Genomic DNA, 14,996 nt, shown 5'->3' on the forward strand with positions numbered 1-14,996 from the left:
ACTATGCAACTTTATTCTTGTAGACACGTGTTGGGCCTCCAAGCGCAGAGTTTTGTAGGACAGTAGCAATTTTCCCTCAAGTGGATGACTTAAGGTTTATCAGTACGTGAGAGGTGTAGGATCAAGATGGTCTCTCTCAAACGACCTTGCGACCAAATACAAGAAATCTCTTGTGTCCCCAACACACCAATACAATGTCAAATCGTATAGGTGCACTAGTTCGACGAAGAGATGGTGATAAAAGTGCAATATGGATGGTAGAAATATATTTTAATAATCTCAATAAATAAAAACAACAAGGTAGCAAATAGTAAACGGGCACAAAAATGGTATTTCAATGCTTAAAAACAAGGCCTAGGCTCCGTACTTTCACTAGTGCAATCTCTCGACCATGCTAACATAGTTGGATCATATGATTATCTCTCAAAGTGTAATGAAGAATCACTCCCGAGTTCCTATTAGTAGAGAACAAAAGATAGGAATTGTTTGTAGGGTACTAAACCACCTCAAAGCTATTCTTTTCGTTCGATCTATTCAAGAGTTCGTACTAAAATAACGCGAAGCTATTTTTTCCTTTCGATCTATCCTAGAGTTCGTACTAGAATAACACCAAAGCATATTCATATTCATAATACTCAATCCACACAAAGAACTAAAAGCAGACCCGAAAGTTTCTGTCGGAGAAAAGATAATAAAAATGTGCATCAACCCATATGCATGGATTACACCAATATCACCGCGGGAATCCGTGAGTGGAATGCCATAACATATATCAAGTGAACCAATATAATACTTCATTGTTACCTCAAGTATTCACACCGCAAGACATATATCATGTGTTCTCATATCTGAACATTCAATCCGACATGACAAAACTTCAAAGGTTAAAGATTCAATTCATCACAACAAGAGTATAGAGGGGAGAAACATCATATGATCCGAGTATATTAACAAAGCCCATGATATAGATCACGAGAGAGAGAGAGAGATTAAACACATAGCTACTGGTACAAACTCTCAACCCCTAGGGTGGACTGCTCCCTCCTCATCGTGGTGGCCCCCGGGATGATGAAGATGGCCACGGGAGATGATTCCCTCCCTCTGGCAGGGTGCCACAACTGGTCTAGATTGGTTTTCGGTGGCAACGAAGCCCTGTGGCGGCAGAACTTCTGATCTAGGTTAACCCCAAAGGGTTTCAGAAGATTTGGGAATTTACAGTGCAAAGAAGGGGTGTGGGAGGCCACCGAGGTGGGAATAACCCACCTGGGCGCGCTACCCACCTGGGCGCGCTAGGGGGCCCTGGCATGCCCTGGTGGGTTGTGCCCCCCTCGGGGCACCCCTAGGTGCAGCTCTAGCCCATTGGGTTCCTTCTGGTACATAAAAAATCCACAAAAAGTTTTGCGGTCTTTGGACTCCGTTTAATATTGATTTTCTACGATGTAAAAAAACAAGCAAAAAACAGCATTGAATCAATAGGTTAGTCCCAAAAAATGATATAAAGTTGCTAGAAAATGATTGTAAAACATCGAAGAATGATAATATATTGGCATGAATACTTTATAAATTATCGATACGTTGGAGACGTATCACAGCCATTCGCCACATGGCAACCATTTCCTACAAAGAAGCCTATAGATGACACCTGTCCTGCGACGTGTAAAGAGAGAAGATGCAGAGCTGGCAAGATAGCCCGGCAGGCCTTGTCGGGCGCCCAGTGATGTGAGACTAAGAGGTGCATTTAATGCACCCTGTCAGCCCACAGAGTTAGGTATGATAGCACTGTTTTCTATCATCAGAGTGGATAATGACCACTTTGCCACTGTGGTGACCCCTTAATCTATAAAAGGAGGCCCATGGCACTCGTAGGAGGGGTTAGAAGGTTGGAAAGGTGACAACCCCAAAACACCACTTACACGTAGTCGCTGCAGGCAAACCTTGTCGGGCAAGTGTACTACGCAGCACCACATCCATTCCTCAATCAATCCACAAAAGCAGGAGTAGGGTCTTATGCCTGGAGGCGGCCCGAACCTGGGTAAATCACTTGTGTGCTCTCTGCCACCCAGCCGTACGCTGGTCTGCTCTTTGTGCAACGCGTCATCCCCCTGTCGGACCAGCAAGGGGCCACCCGGTCCCTTAGGTGGCTGCGGATATCCTGTGACATCTCTAGCGCGCCAGGTAGGGGGAGCGCTTGCGCGAACCTGAAAGTGTACACCACGCGTCATCTTCATCGACATTTTCATCCTCGACGGCGCCATCGACCATGGCGCCCAAGAAGAAATCCGGCACCTCAGCCCATCCATCCACCACGAAGGCTCCTCCGCCCGCGGCCTCCAATGTCGTGGGAGACACGGGAGCACGCGAGGACGTGGACGCCAGTGGGGCGTGGTTGTAGCAGGAGGCACCATTACCACTTCCCCCGCGGCCAACACGGGGGCCAGAGCTACTAGAGGAGAACAATATCAGCAGCACCTTGACGGTCAAGCTCTGCAAGGTGCAGCGAGGGGGTCACTCCGTCCGCGCACCCTCTTCTCGCCGACGAGCACAACCGTAGCAACGGTGCTCGGTCCAGGGCGAGCCATCGCCCTTTAGTCGCCCCCATCGCAGGAGCGGCCGCGGCAGATGCGCTTCCTCCCGGACGAGTCAACAGAGCCACTGATCTTCGAGTGCCACCGCCACATGACCCCGCTGCCCCGGTGGTCATCCCATAGCAGCATGGGCGGGGTGCCGCCGCCGCCACCGCCGGCACCATCCGGAGCCAGGCGATGGTGCGGTCGGTATCATCGACATCCATGCTAAGCACGGCCACTGAGGCCATGGCGCGAGCTCAGCTTTTACTGAGGTTCCCGCTAGCAGCCGACTCGGTTTCGTTGAAGCTGGTGGCTCATGATGAGCCTGCCCACTGCAACCTCCCCAAACAGCAGCCATCGCCCGAGCCGCTAGCCGTACGAAGGGGGCCGTCCCCCCAATTCAGTCCCTGCCATGGCAGCCGGCAAGGACACAGCAGAATCAAGACCCCGAAGATGTCTCAAAGGCCTCTTCTAACCCTCGAGCACGTCCAGGCCAACATCAAATCCCGCAGGACAGGCAATGGGGGAACGCGCACGTTGTCGCTGAACGGCGCCGCAACGATCCCTGCCAGACTGACGGGTGCGCCAGCCTCAATGTGGATGAGCCTGTGCTCGGTGTTGGCGGGTGCCTACCCTTCGAGGTTGGCTGCCCTACCTTTACACAAGAGGTGCGGAAAGTCCGTTGGCCGTCCGTTCTCACGTTCAAGCCAAAGATACATGTAATGCCCCGAGACCGATGTGCCAGGTGTCCTCCAGTTTTTCGCTGTTGTTGCCTTGTCATTGCTTGCGTGTCATGCATTGAATATCACGTCATCATGTGCATTTCATTTGCATACATGTTCATCTCACGCATCCGAGCTTTTTCCCCGTTGTCCGTTTGGCAATCCGGCGCTCCTATGTCATCCGGTGTCCCTTTCTACCTCTTTTCGTGTGTGGGTTTTAAACGTTTCCGGATTGGACCGAGACTTGTCATGCGGCCTTTTTTACTACCGGTAGACCGCCTGTCAAGTTTCGTGCCATTTGGACTTCGTTTGATACTCCAACGGTTAACCGAGGGACCGAAAATGCCTCGTTTGTGTTGCAGCCCAACACCTCTCCAAAGTGGCGCAAAACCCACCTAAACCCTCTCCATCATCTCGGTCGTTCGATCACGATCACGTGGCCAAAAACCGCACCTCATTTGGACTCTCCTAACTCCCTCTACCTATAAATAAGTGATCCCCTCCGAATTTTCGGGTCATTTCCAACCCTAGCCTAGTATCCTCCCACCTCTCACCGCCGGACACGTCCGATTCGGGCCGGACGTGTCCGACTTGCCCTGCCGCCACCACGTGTCGCTGCCCCATTGGCTCGGCCGCCTCCCCTGCCGCCGGCCAGCCGAAGCCCAGGGGGCCCCTCTCCGCCGCCTCCCGGGCCGCGCGCCCTGCCATCACCTACTGCGCCGCTCATCCCGCGAGTCGGCCGCCTCCGATTGTCGCCGCCCCGCCAAGCGCTCTGCCACCGCACCGCCACCTCACGCCTCGCCGCCTGCCTTGCCCGCTGGCTGCCGCCGCCGACCTCGCGGGTTCGCGTCCTCGCCGTGACGCCGTCCTCCGCACAGCACCGTGCCCCGCCGCCTCCTCCTCTTCCCGGCCAGATCCGGCGAGGTGCCATCCGGATCTCGCCGCCCCGTCTTCTCCCACATCTCCGGCGGTTTCTCTGGTGAAGTTTCAGGCGAACATCGAAATGCATGCGATCTGGATCCAGATCTGAAACCGACTCGGTTGGCTTTTACCTCTCTAACCCTAATTTTTATGCCATCTTCATCATGTCATAACTCTGCATCCAAGCTCGGATTCGCGTGTGTAGCATATCAAAATGTTAGTCTCGACGAGTACATCATTTTATCTCATTGCATCATTTTCATTTGAGATCATCTTGATGCCCGAAATGTTGTTGGAAGAGGGCTATGTGATGAATATGTGAGATCTGTTTCAGCAAATGGCCTTTTGTCATTTTTTCCATGATTATTGTGTGCATGCTATGATCCTGAGCTCTACATGTGTTTTGTAGAATGGCATGCCATCTTTACAGGGGTGTATGCCATGTATTTTTGTGATCTTTGTGGTGACTAGCACAAGCATGCAAAGTCCTTGTCCTGTTTTTGTCTTATGCCATATGTTCATGTTGTTTCCTAGTGATCCGTGCCTCTTTTGAGGATGATCAGTAAGGATGTTTTGTTAATATTGTGGTACTCTATCCATCCATGTCTTTGTTTGAATTTATGGAGCAACCTAGCTTGAGTCAATCGAGCTCTACTTTTGCTATAAAATGTTCCTGGCAGATTGTTAACATGTTTAGCGATTTTGCCGAGGTTGTTGCTATTGATCCATGCATGCCATGTTGTTGTACTTGCCATGTCTATCTTCTATGCCATGTCTTCTTCATGGGTGTATGCTTAGTTTGTCATGCCATGTTCTGTAGTGAGTGCATCGAGCTCGTAAACATGCCTACTTGTTAATCTGTTTTGCATGCTCCAGTTTTTCACTAAGTCTGAATCTGTTTATGTTTTTGCTATGTTCACATGCTTGCAATTTTATTTTCTGATCCCTTTTGACTCAAGGTCACTAAGGGAATTTTTTATGTGCTTTGAGTAGCTTCATGCCATGCCTTGATTTGCCATGATATGTTCCTGTAGTATGTAGTTTTCATGCTCTAAAGTTTGCTTCCTGATGATAAATTCCAGACTTGTGCTAATTTCACTAAGTGTGTAACCTGTTATCGTTTGCACTTTTGCCATGCTTGTTTGAGCCTGTTAATGAGTGAATTAGACGTAGCTCAGTGTTCATATTTTGTCAAGCATCATGAGTGGATCCTGGCCATGTATTTTGTCTCCATGTTTGTGTGATGTACCATATTGTTATTGATGCATTTAGATGGCCTCGTGCTGTTTATCGCAGACCGGTGCCATATTTGTTTTGCTTGCCATTTCCAAACCGTGCATCCGATTCCGGTGATCTTTATATCGATTTCAACCGAAATCATCTCCTCTATCCAGTGGCACTCTTGGATTTCCATGTTGAGGCAAGGTTCAATCATTCTTTTCCAAATCATGCATATGCATCACATACCGCATCCCGCATATCATGTCATGTTCATGTGTTGGTTGTATACCATGTTGTGTGCTTCTTTCTAGTGTTGCTTCTTCGGGTTGGTTCCGATAACGTTGAATTTGTGAGGACCCATTCGACCACGTCCGTTTGTCTTCTTCATGGACTCGTTCTTCTTCCTTGCGGGATTTCAGGCAAGATGACCATACCCTCGAAATCACTTCTATCTTTGCTTGCTAGTTTGCTCGCTCCTTTGCTATGCCTATGCTGTGATACCTACCACTTTCTTGTCATGCCTCCCATTTTGTTAAGCCAAGCATCTAACCCACCTTGTCCCAGCAAACCGTTTTTTGGCTATGTTACCGCTTTGCTCAGCCCCTCTTATAGCGTTGTTAGTTGCAGGTGAAGATTGGAGTTTGTTCCTTGTTGGAACATGGATATTTTGTTGGGATATCACAATATCTCTTATTTAATTGATGCATATATATACTTGGTAAAGGGTGGAAGGCTCGGCCTTATGCCTCGTGTTTTGTTCCACTCTTGCCGCCCTAGTTTCCGTCATATCGGTGTTATGTTCCCAGATTTTGCGTTCCTTACACGGTTGGGTTATAATGGGAACCCCGTGGCAGTTCACCTTGAATAGAGCTCCTCCAGCAATGCCCAACATTGGTTTTACCATTCGCCACCTAGCCTCTTTTTTCCTTTGGGTTCTGCAGACTCAAGGGTCATCTTTATTAAATCCCCCGGGCCACTGCTCCTCTGAGTGTTGGTCCAAACTAGAGCCCTGTGCAGCGCCCCCTCGAGGAAACTCGAGGTTTGGTTTTAGTTGTATGGAGCGCTCATCTGAGTGTGCCCTGAGAACGAGATATGTGCAACTCCTATCGGGATTTGTCGGCACATTCGGGCGGTGTTGCTAGACTTGTTTTACCATTGTCGAGGATGTCTTGTAACCGGGATGCCGAGTCTGATCGGGTCTTCCTTGGAGAAGGAATATCCTTTGTTGACCATGAGAGCTTGTGATGGGCTAAGTTGGCACACCCCTGCAGGGATTTGAACTTTCGAAAGCTGTGCCCGCGGTTATGGCCATATGGGAATTTGTTAATGTCCGGTTGTAGAAAACCTGAAGTTTATCTTAATTAAAATGCATCAACCGCGTGTGTAACCGTGATGGTCTCTTCTCGGCGGAGTCTGGGAAGTGAACACGGTGTTGGAGTAATGCTTGGCACAGGTTGTTCTAGGATCACTTCTTGATCATAGATTCTCGACCATGCTTTGGCCTTCTCTTCTCGCTCTCATTTGCATATGTTAGCCACCATATATGCTAGTCGCTTGCTGCAGCTCCACCTCATACCTTTTACCCTTCCTATAAGCTTAAATAGTCTTGATCGCGAGGGTGTGAGATTGCTGAGTCCCCGTGACTCACAGATACTTCCAAAAACAGCTTGCAGGTGCCGATGAGACCGTGAAGGTGACGCAACCGAGCTCTAGGAGGAGTTCGTTGAAGATCTTGTCCTTTGTGTTGTTTCGTTCTGGTTGATCAGTAGTGGAGCCCAGTTGGGGTCGATCGGGGATCTGTGTAGCTTTTGGGGTAGTCTTCTTTTATTTTGGTTCCGTAGTCGGACCTTTATTGTATCTGGATGATGTAATGCTTTATTCATGTAATTGTGTGAAGTGGCGATTGTAAGCCAACTATGTATCTCTTTTCCTTATGTATTACATGGGTTGTGTGAAGATTACCTCACTTGCGACATTGATTTCAATGCGGTTATGCCTCTAAGTGGGAGATATAGCCGCATCAAGGGCGTTACAATACCTGAGAAATACGACGGGAGGCTGAACCCGGTAGAGTTCCTGAGCATCTACAGCATCGTTGTTTAGGCCGCCGGGGGAAGTGATGAGAAGGTGTTCGCCAACTACTTCCCTTTGGCCCTCAAGAGGTCTTGGCTGATGCACCTGCCGGAGAACTCCATTTCATCATGGGCAAACCTATGCCACGAGTTCATCAGTGCCTTCACCGGTCGCCACCAAGAGCTCGGTAGGCCCAGCGACCTGCAGCTTCTCCAGCAGAAGGAAGTAGAAACCATCCGTAAGTATTTGCAGAGATTTAGTAAAGTTCATAGAAATATTCCAAATATCCATCTGACAGCTGTTATAGCAGCTTTCCAGTCCAATGTGCGCAACCGCCGCATTTGTTCCAAAATGAACGTGCGGTTGCCCAAGACTGTGAAAGAACTATATACACTAGTGGATAAATGTGCCCGGATGCAAGAAGGAAGGAAGCTGCCCGGAGAGGAAGATTGCATTAATCTTGATTCAGAGGATGAGGATGAATCAACCAGTCAGAGGAAGGGTAAGAAGCGCAGTAAGAAGCCAACAGACAAGGCAGTGATGATTGTGGAAGGTTCGGGCACGCCTAGTACCAGCAAGAAGGCCAAGGCTGAGGCCCCCAGCAAGGAAGCTGCTGCGTGCACTGCCTGCCGGGAGGCCGCTACCGTTGAAAAAGTTGGGAAAGGTGATGGGCCGTACTGCAAGATCCATCATACCAAAGGCCATGACCTTCAGGAGCGTTATTAGGTTGACCAGCTTGTCAAGAGACAGAGAGCAGAATATGATAAGCGTGATAATGAGAAAGTCAGAATGTTGCTAGCGGTAAGGGTTGAGGCGGTGAAGCAAATTGCCTCGGCAGACCCTTTCGGAACCTTGGAAAGCCCGCTAGGGGCCAAGAGAAGGAAACCTGTGATGGTGCCAGTGATGGAGGGGAGGAAGAGGAAACTAGTGAGCAGGAATTTCAGAAGGCCACTAATGCCCTATGTATTGATGGAGGTGCATCTTTGCACACCTCTCATCGCCAACTCAAGCGATGGACATGAGAGGTCAATGTTGTGGAACCAGCGCCAGAGGCCCGGAAGCCACTCAAGTGGTCCCACATGCCCATCATCTTTGATGAGGAGGATCACCCTTGCCGCACCACGGCGGTAGGGTGTTTGCCGTTGTTGGTCTCCTCAACAATTCGCAACCTCAAGGTCAGAATAGTGGATGGCAGGGTCGGGCTGAATCTGATTTCCCCAGTAGTTATTAGCAAGCTTCAGATAGGAGAAGAGGAGCTAGAGCCCACCGACACGTTTCAAGGAATTAACCCCGGCATGAGTCATCCTAAGGGGAAGATAACATTGCTGGTGATGTTTGGGGGAGAGCTAAACTTTCAAACTAAGAAGATTGTGTTTGATGTGGTTGATCTCCCCCTGCCGTATAATGGGATTCTTGGACGACCACCCCTGGCCAAGTTCGTGGCAGCATCCCACTAATCTTACAGCACCCTGAAAATTCCTGGGCCATTGGGAGTCCTGACTTTCCATTCAGATGAGAAGGATGTAATTATCTGTGTGGACAAGATGTATCGGGATGCAGTCGCAGCAGAGGCTGTGACGACAACAGTTCCCGCCAAGGAAAGCAAAGGAAGGAAGAGGAGTTGTAGGACCTCCGGCAAGGAGTCCAGGAAGCGTGCCCCCTCCGAGTGCATGGTACCCGTTGAGGACATGCCGGAGTGTTCCAACAACAGGAGATCCAAGGTTGCTGCACCCCAAGTGAAGAAGGTCCCGGCAGGGCTGGCTGGCGTTGACGGTACTTTCACTATCAGTGCGACCCTCGATGACAAATAGGAAAGCACGCTCATTGCCTTCCCGCGGGTGAATATCGATGTGTTTGCTTGGGAACCATCTGATATCCCGGATGTTCCCAGGGAGGTAATTGAGCACCACCTTGCTGTCTGCCCACATGCCCGACCCGTCAAGCAGAAAGTACGAAAGCAGGCCTTGGAGAGGCAACAGTTCATTGTCGAAGAGAAAAAGAAGTTGGAAGCAGCTGGTTTGCATAGAGGAGTACCGGATCGTACATGATTGGCAAATCCAATAGTGGTCGGGAAAGCTAATGGGATGTGGAGGCTTTGCATTGATTTCACAAACCTCAACAAAGGTTGCCTGAAGGACCCATTTCCCTGGCCGCGCATTAACCAGATCGTGGATTCTACTTCGGGATGTGATTTGGTCTCCTTTCTAGATGCATACTTAGGATATCATCAGATCTTCTTGTCCAAGGAAGATGAAGAGAAGACATCATTTATCACTCCCTGTGGTACATACTGCTTTGTCCGCATGCCGTTCGAATTAAATAGTGCCGGGTCCACTTTTGCAAGGGCAGTCCAAATTGGTTTTGGGCCACAATTGCATAGAAATATAGAAGCTTATATGGATGATATTGTGGTCAAAACCAAGGATAAGGCCACCCTTAATCTGCGCAAGATCAATCTGAAGCTTAACCGGGAGAAATGTGTGTTTCGTGTTCCCTCCGGCAAGCTACTTGGGTTCTTCGTGTCCCATCGGGGGATCGAAGACAACCCCGACAAGATCAAGGCCATTGAGAAGATCAAAGAGCCAAGGACAGTTAAGGATGTAAGGTGCTTGACGGGATGTGTTGCCGCATTGAGAGGATTCATCTCCAAGTCTGCCGAGCGTGCCCTGTCGTTCTTCAAGGTTTTGAAGAAGGCAGGACCTATGAAGTGGACCCCAGAAGCAGATGCAGCTCTGCAAGAGTTGAAAGCCTACCTATCATCTGTACCTACCTTGGTTGCACCCAAACCCCAATAACCATTGTTTCTATACTTGGCGGCAACCAACCAAGTGGTCAGTGCAGCTTTGGTAGAGCAGCGAGAGGTGGATTAGGCAGAAAGTGGCCAGATCATGGCAAAGTCAGGGATGGATCAGGACAGCAGTGAGTAGAGAGCAACTCCAAGGACGCGCCAAGGAAGAAAGTGGTGCAACGCCCAGTGTACTTCGTCAGCTCCTTATTATAGGGGCTAGATCGAGGTACTCTGGCGTGCAAAAGTTGATCTTTGGTCTCATTATGGCATCAAGGAAACTGTTTCATTACTTCCAAGCCCATGAGATCACGATTGCCACTCATTTCTCATTGCAAAGGATACTCCGAAACCCTGAGGCAACTGGCAGAATAGTGGAATGGGATTTTGAGTTATCCATCTTTGGTTTCAAGTTTGAGAGCACTTCAACTATTCAGAGAAAGGCATTGGCACAGTTTATTGCAGAATGGACGCCAACCCCTAACGAGGAAAGGACAGAGATAACTCTTCCGAGTAAGGAAACGCCCCAAGAATGGATATTTTGATGGTGCTTTCTCCCTACAAGGGGCAAGGGCTGGCGTGTTTCTTGTTGCCCCCTCCGGGGAGCACTTGAAGTACGTCATCCAGATGCACTTTGCACGGGAAGAAACCACCAAAAATAAAACTGAGTATGAAGGTTGCCGGGCTTAGGATTGCAGCAGAATTGGGAATTAAGAAGTTGATCATTTGAGGAGATTTATAGCTCGTGATGACACAAGTAAACAAGGATTACCAAAGAACATTGATGGAAGCATACGTTGAGGAAGTAAGGAGATTGGATGATGAAAGTGCAACTATCCTAGGTGTTTTTGGTAATTCCTAACAACATATAGCTCTTTGAGCTAATGCTATTTCAAGATTAATATCTCAGGAAAGCTCAATGATTGGCATGGCATGGATGAGAAAAGTGGACCCCTCAAAATGCTAAGGACAAAGGACTGGATCAAGCTCAAAGCTCAAGACTCTACATTTCCTATTTTAGTGATCCAAGATCACATTGAGTCTATAGGAAAAGCCAATACTATCAACGAGGGATGAGGTGTTGCTTAATGAGGTTCTTGCTCAAAATGCTTAGTGATATGCTCCAAAAACCCTCAACTACTTTCTCACATCCACATATGACCTAAACTAAAAGTCAAACTCGGCCCCACCGATTCTTTCTATCCGGCGCCACCTAGTTTCAAATGTCATAGCCACTGCCACAAACCCTAAGCAAATCGGTCCCACCAATAGGGATCTGGGTCTCACCGAGATGGGGTTGTAATCTCTGTGTTTCCCTTCATAACATCTCGGTCTCAACGAGATGAGCGATCGGTCACACTGAGATTGCAATGTAAATTCTTTGTTTTCCCTTCGTAACGCTTCGGTCTCACCGAAATGAGCGATCGGTCCCACCTAGTTTACCTGACCAACTCTCTGGTTAGCTTATTACCAAAATCGGGCTCACCGAGATTGTGTTATGCCATAACCCTAATCATATCTGTCCTACCGAGTTGCATGTCGGTCCCACCGAAAACCCTAACGGTCACTAGCTTTGTTGAATCGGTCCGACCGAGTTTAACCATTCGGTCCCAACGAGTTTGGAAAGTTATGTGTAACGGTTAGATTTTGTGTGGAGGCTATATATAGCACTCCACCTCCTCTTCATTCGTGGAGAGAGCCATCGTAACAAGTCTACACTTCCAACCTATATTTTCTGACAGAGAACCACCTAAACTTGTGTTGAGACCAAGATATTCCATTCCTACCATTTGAATCTTGATCTCTAGCCTTCCCAAAGTTGCTTTCCACTCAAATCTTCTTTCCACCAAATCCAAATCCTGTGAGAGAGAGTTGAGTGTTGGGGAGACTATCATTTGAAGCACAAGAGCAAGGAGTTCATCATCAACACAACATTTGTTTCTTCTTGGAGAGTGGTGTCTCCTAGATTGGCTAGGTGTCACATGGGAGCCTCTGTTCGACAAGATTGTGTGGTTGAACCAAGGAGTTTGTAAGGGCAAGGAGATCGCCTACTTCGTGAAGATCTACCGCTAGTGAGGCAAGTCCTTCGTGGGCGATGGCCATGGTGGGATAGACAAGGTTGCTTCTTCGTGGACCCTTCGTGGGTGGAGCCCTCCGTGGACTCGCACAACCGTTACCCTTCGTGGGTTGAAGTCTCCATCAACGTGGATGTACGATAGCACCACCTATCGGAACCACGATAAAACATCTATGTCTCCAATTGCGTTTGAATCCTCCAAACCCTTCCCTTTACATTCTTGCAAGTTGCATGCATTACTATCCGCTGCTCATAGACTCTTTGCATGCTTGCTTGTATTGTGTTAAGATTGCTTGACTTGTTCAAATTTGCTAAAATCTGCCAAGAAATAAAATTGGGAAAAGGCTAGATTTTTATTTGGTCAAGTAGTCTAATCACCCCCCTCTAGACATACTTTCGATCCTACAAGTGGTATCAGAGATTTGGTCTCCATTTGCCTTGATTTTCATAGCTTTTGGAAGGCATAGCTTTGGTTTCACAACCTAGGAGAGTATGGCGTCTAGCGAGGGGAATTAGCACCGTAGAGGTCCTTACTTTGATGGTACTAATTTTCCTAGTTGGAAGCATAAGATGAAAATGCATATTCTTGGACATAACCCCGCCGTTTGGGCTATTCTGTGTGTTGGCTTGCAAGGTCAATTCTTTGATGGGAGAGAACCAAATCGTGAAGCTACCGCGGAAGAGTTGAAGATGCTGCAATACAATGCTCAAGCTTGTGATATCCTCGTGAATGGATTGTGCCCTGAAGAATTCAACAAAATCAGCTGTCTTGAGAATGCAAAGGAAGTTTGGGATACTTTGATTGATATGCATGAAGGTACCGACTCCGTCAAGGAATCCAAGTTGGATGTGCTTCAAAGTCAACTTGACAAGTTCAAATGAAGGATGGTGAAGGTGTCACTGAAATGCACTTTAGGCTTGCTCTCATCACAAATGAGATTGCCGGCTTGGGAAGTGAAGAGATGACCGACAAATTCATCATCAAGAAGATCCTAAGATCCTTGGATGGAAAATACGATACCGTATGCACATTGATCCAAATGATGCCAAATTACAAAGATCTCAAGCCAACGTAAGTCATTGGAAGAATTGTTGCTCATGAGATGTCACTCAAGGATAAGGAGGAGCTCCATAACAAGTGAAGTGGTGCTTTCAAGGCCTCATGTGAAGCTCCCACATCATCAAGTGAGAAACAAACCTTCAATGAAGAATTGAGCCTAATGGTGAAGAACTTCAACAAGTTCTACAAGAATAGAAGCAAAAAGAGAAGTTCCAAGTCAAGGTCCTACAATGACAAAAGATCTTCTAGTCGAGAGCGAAACTACTACAATTGTGGAAGACCCGGACACTACTCCAATGAGTGTATGGCTCCCCACAAGAGAAGAGAAGATTCTCCCAAAAGAAGAAGTAGAATAGAAGAATCACCATCGAGGGAGAGAAGGAGTAGGGATGATCGTTATGAACGAAGACCCTCCCGGAGAAGAAAGGATTCGGAAAGGAAGGACAACTCATCAAGGAGCTACACAAAACGAAGACATCAAGCTCATGCTGGTGAATGGGTATCTGGCTCCGACTCTGACAATGACTCCGAGAGAAGCTATCAATCTGACTCCGAATATACTCAAGATGAAGGTGTTGCCGGTCTAGAACTTGTGTCAACCAACTCCTATGACATATTTGATTCACCAAATGAAGGAATTAGAAGATGCTTCATGGCTATAGGCCCAAAGGTACCACACCCCGAGTATGTTGATTTCAATAGTGATGAATATGACTTGTTAGGTGATGATGATTTACTTTTTGACAACTCTAGTGATGAATAGTATCATGAAACGTCAACTAATCATGTTAATCAAGATGAAACGAATGACAATGATAAGGAGAAGATTGAGTCTCTAACTAAAGAACTAAACACTCTTAAGTTAGCTCCTAAAACTATCTTAGGAGATCATCGAGAACTTTTAAGGATTCATGAGAAATTACATTTTGAGAAACTCAATCTTGAGAAAGAGCACGAGTTCTTAAACGCAATCAATGATGATCTTCGCAAGAAAATTTCTTCTTACATTGCCAAGCGTTTACTCTTATCGACTTACATGCCTCAAGTCAAGTCTAGTGACAAGAACAAGAAGGATTCTTCTTCTAGTAGTAACAATAATCATGCTAAATCCAATATTGTTGCTTCTAGTAGTTCTCTTGATTCCACTAAAAATTCTCTTAGCCAAGTTACACTTGAGCAAGAAAATAGCTTATTGAAGGGAATCATAGAGAAAGGTGTTTACAAGAGCCTTGCCGGGAGTAAGCAATTCGAGGAAATTGTACACAAGCAAGGAAGGCACCTGAAGAATCAAGGTATTGGTTTTGAACGAAAGTTCAATGCCAATGGAGTTGAGTGGGAAGAAGATCAATACCCTAAGATGAAGTTTGTTCCTCAACAAGAGAAGTATGATCCTACTTCTTTCAAGGGGACACAAGCTCAAGATGATCTTCCACCACAAGACCACAAGGAAAAAGGCAAGCACAAGCTTCAAGAGGAAATTGATGCATTTGAAGAAGCTCCTAAGCCCTTGGTCAAGTGGGTTCCCAAGACTACATCAAGTTCCACTTCATCAAGTACAACTACAACTCCG

Source organism: Triticum aestivum, chromosome 3A (genome assembly GCF_018294505.1).
Source record: "Triticum aestivum cultivar Chinese Spring chromosome 3A, IWGSC CS RefSeq v2.1, whole genome shotgun sequence".
Taxonomy (NCBI): Eukaryota; Viridiplantae; Streptophyta; class Magnoliopsida; order Poales; family Poaceae; genus Triticum; species Triticum aestivum.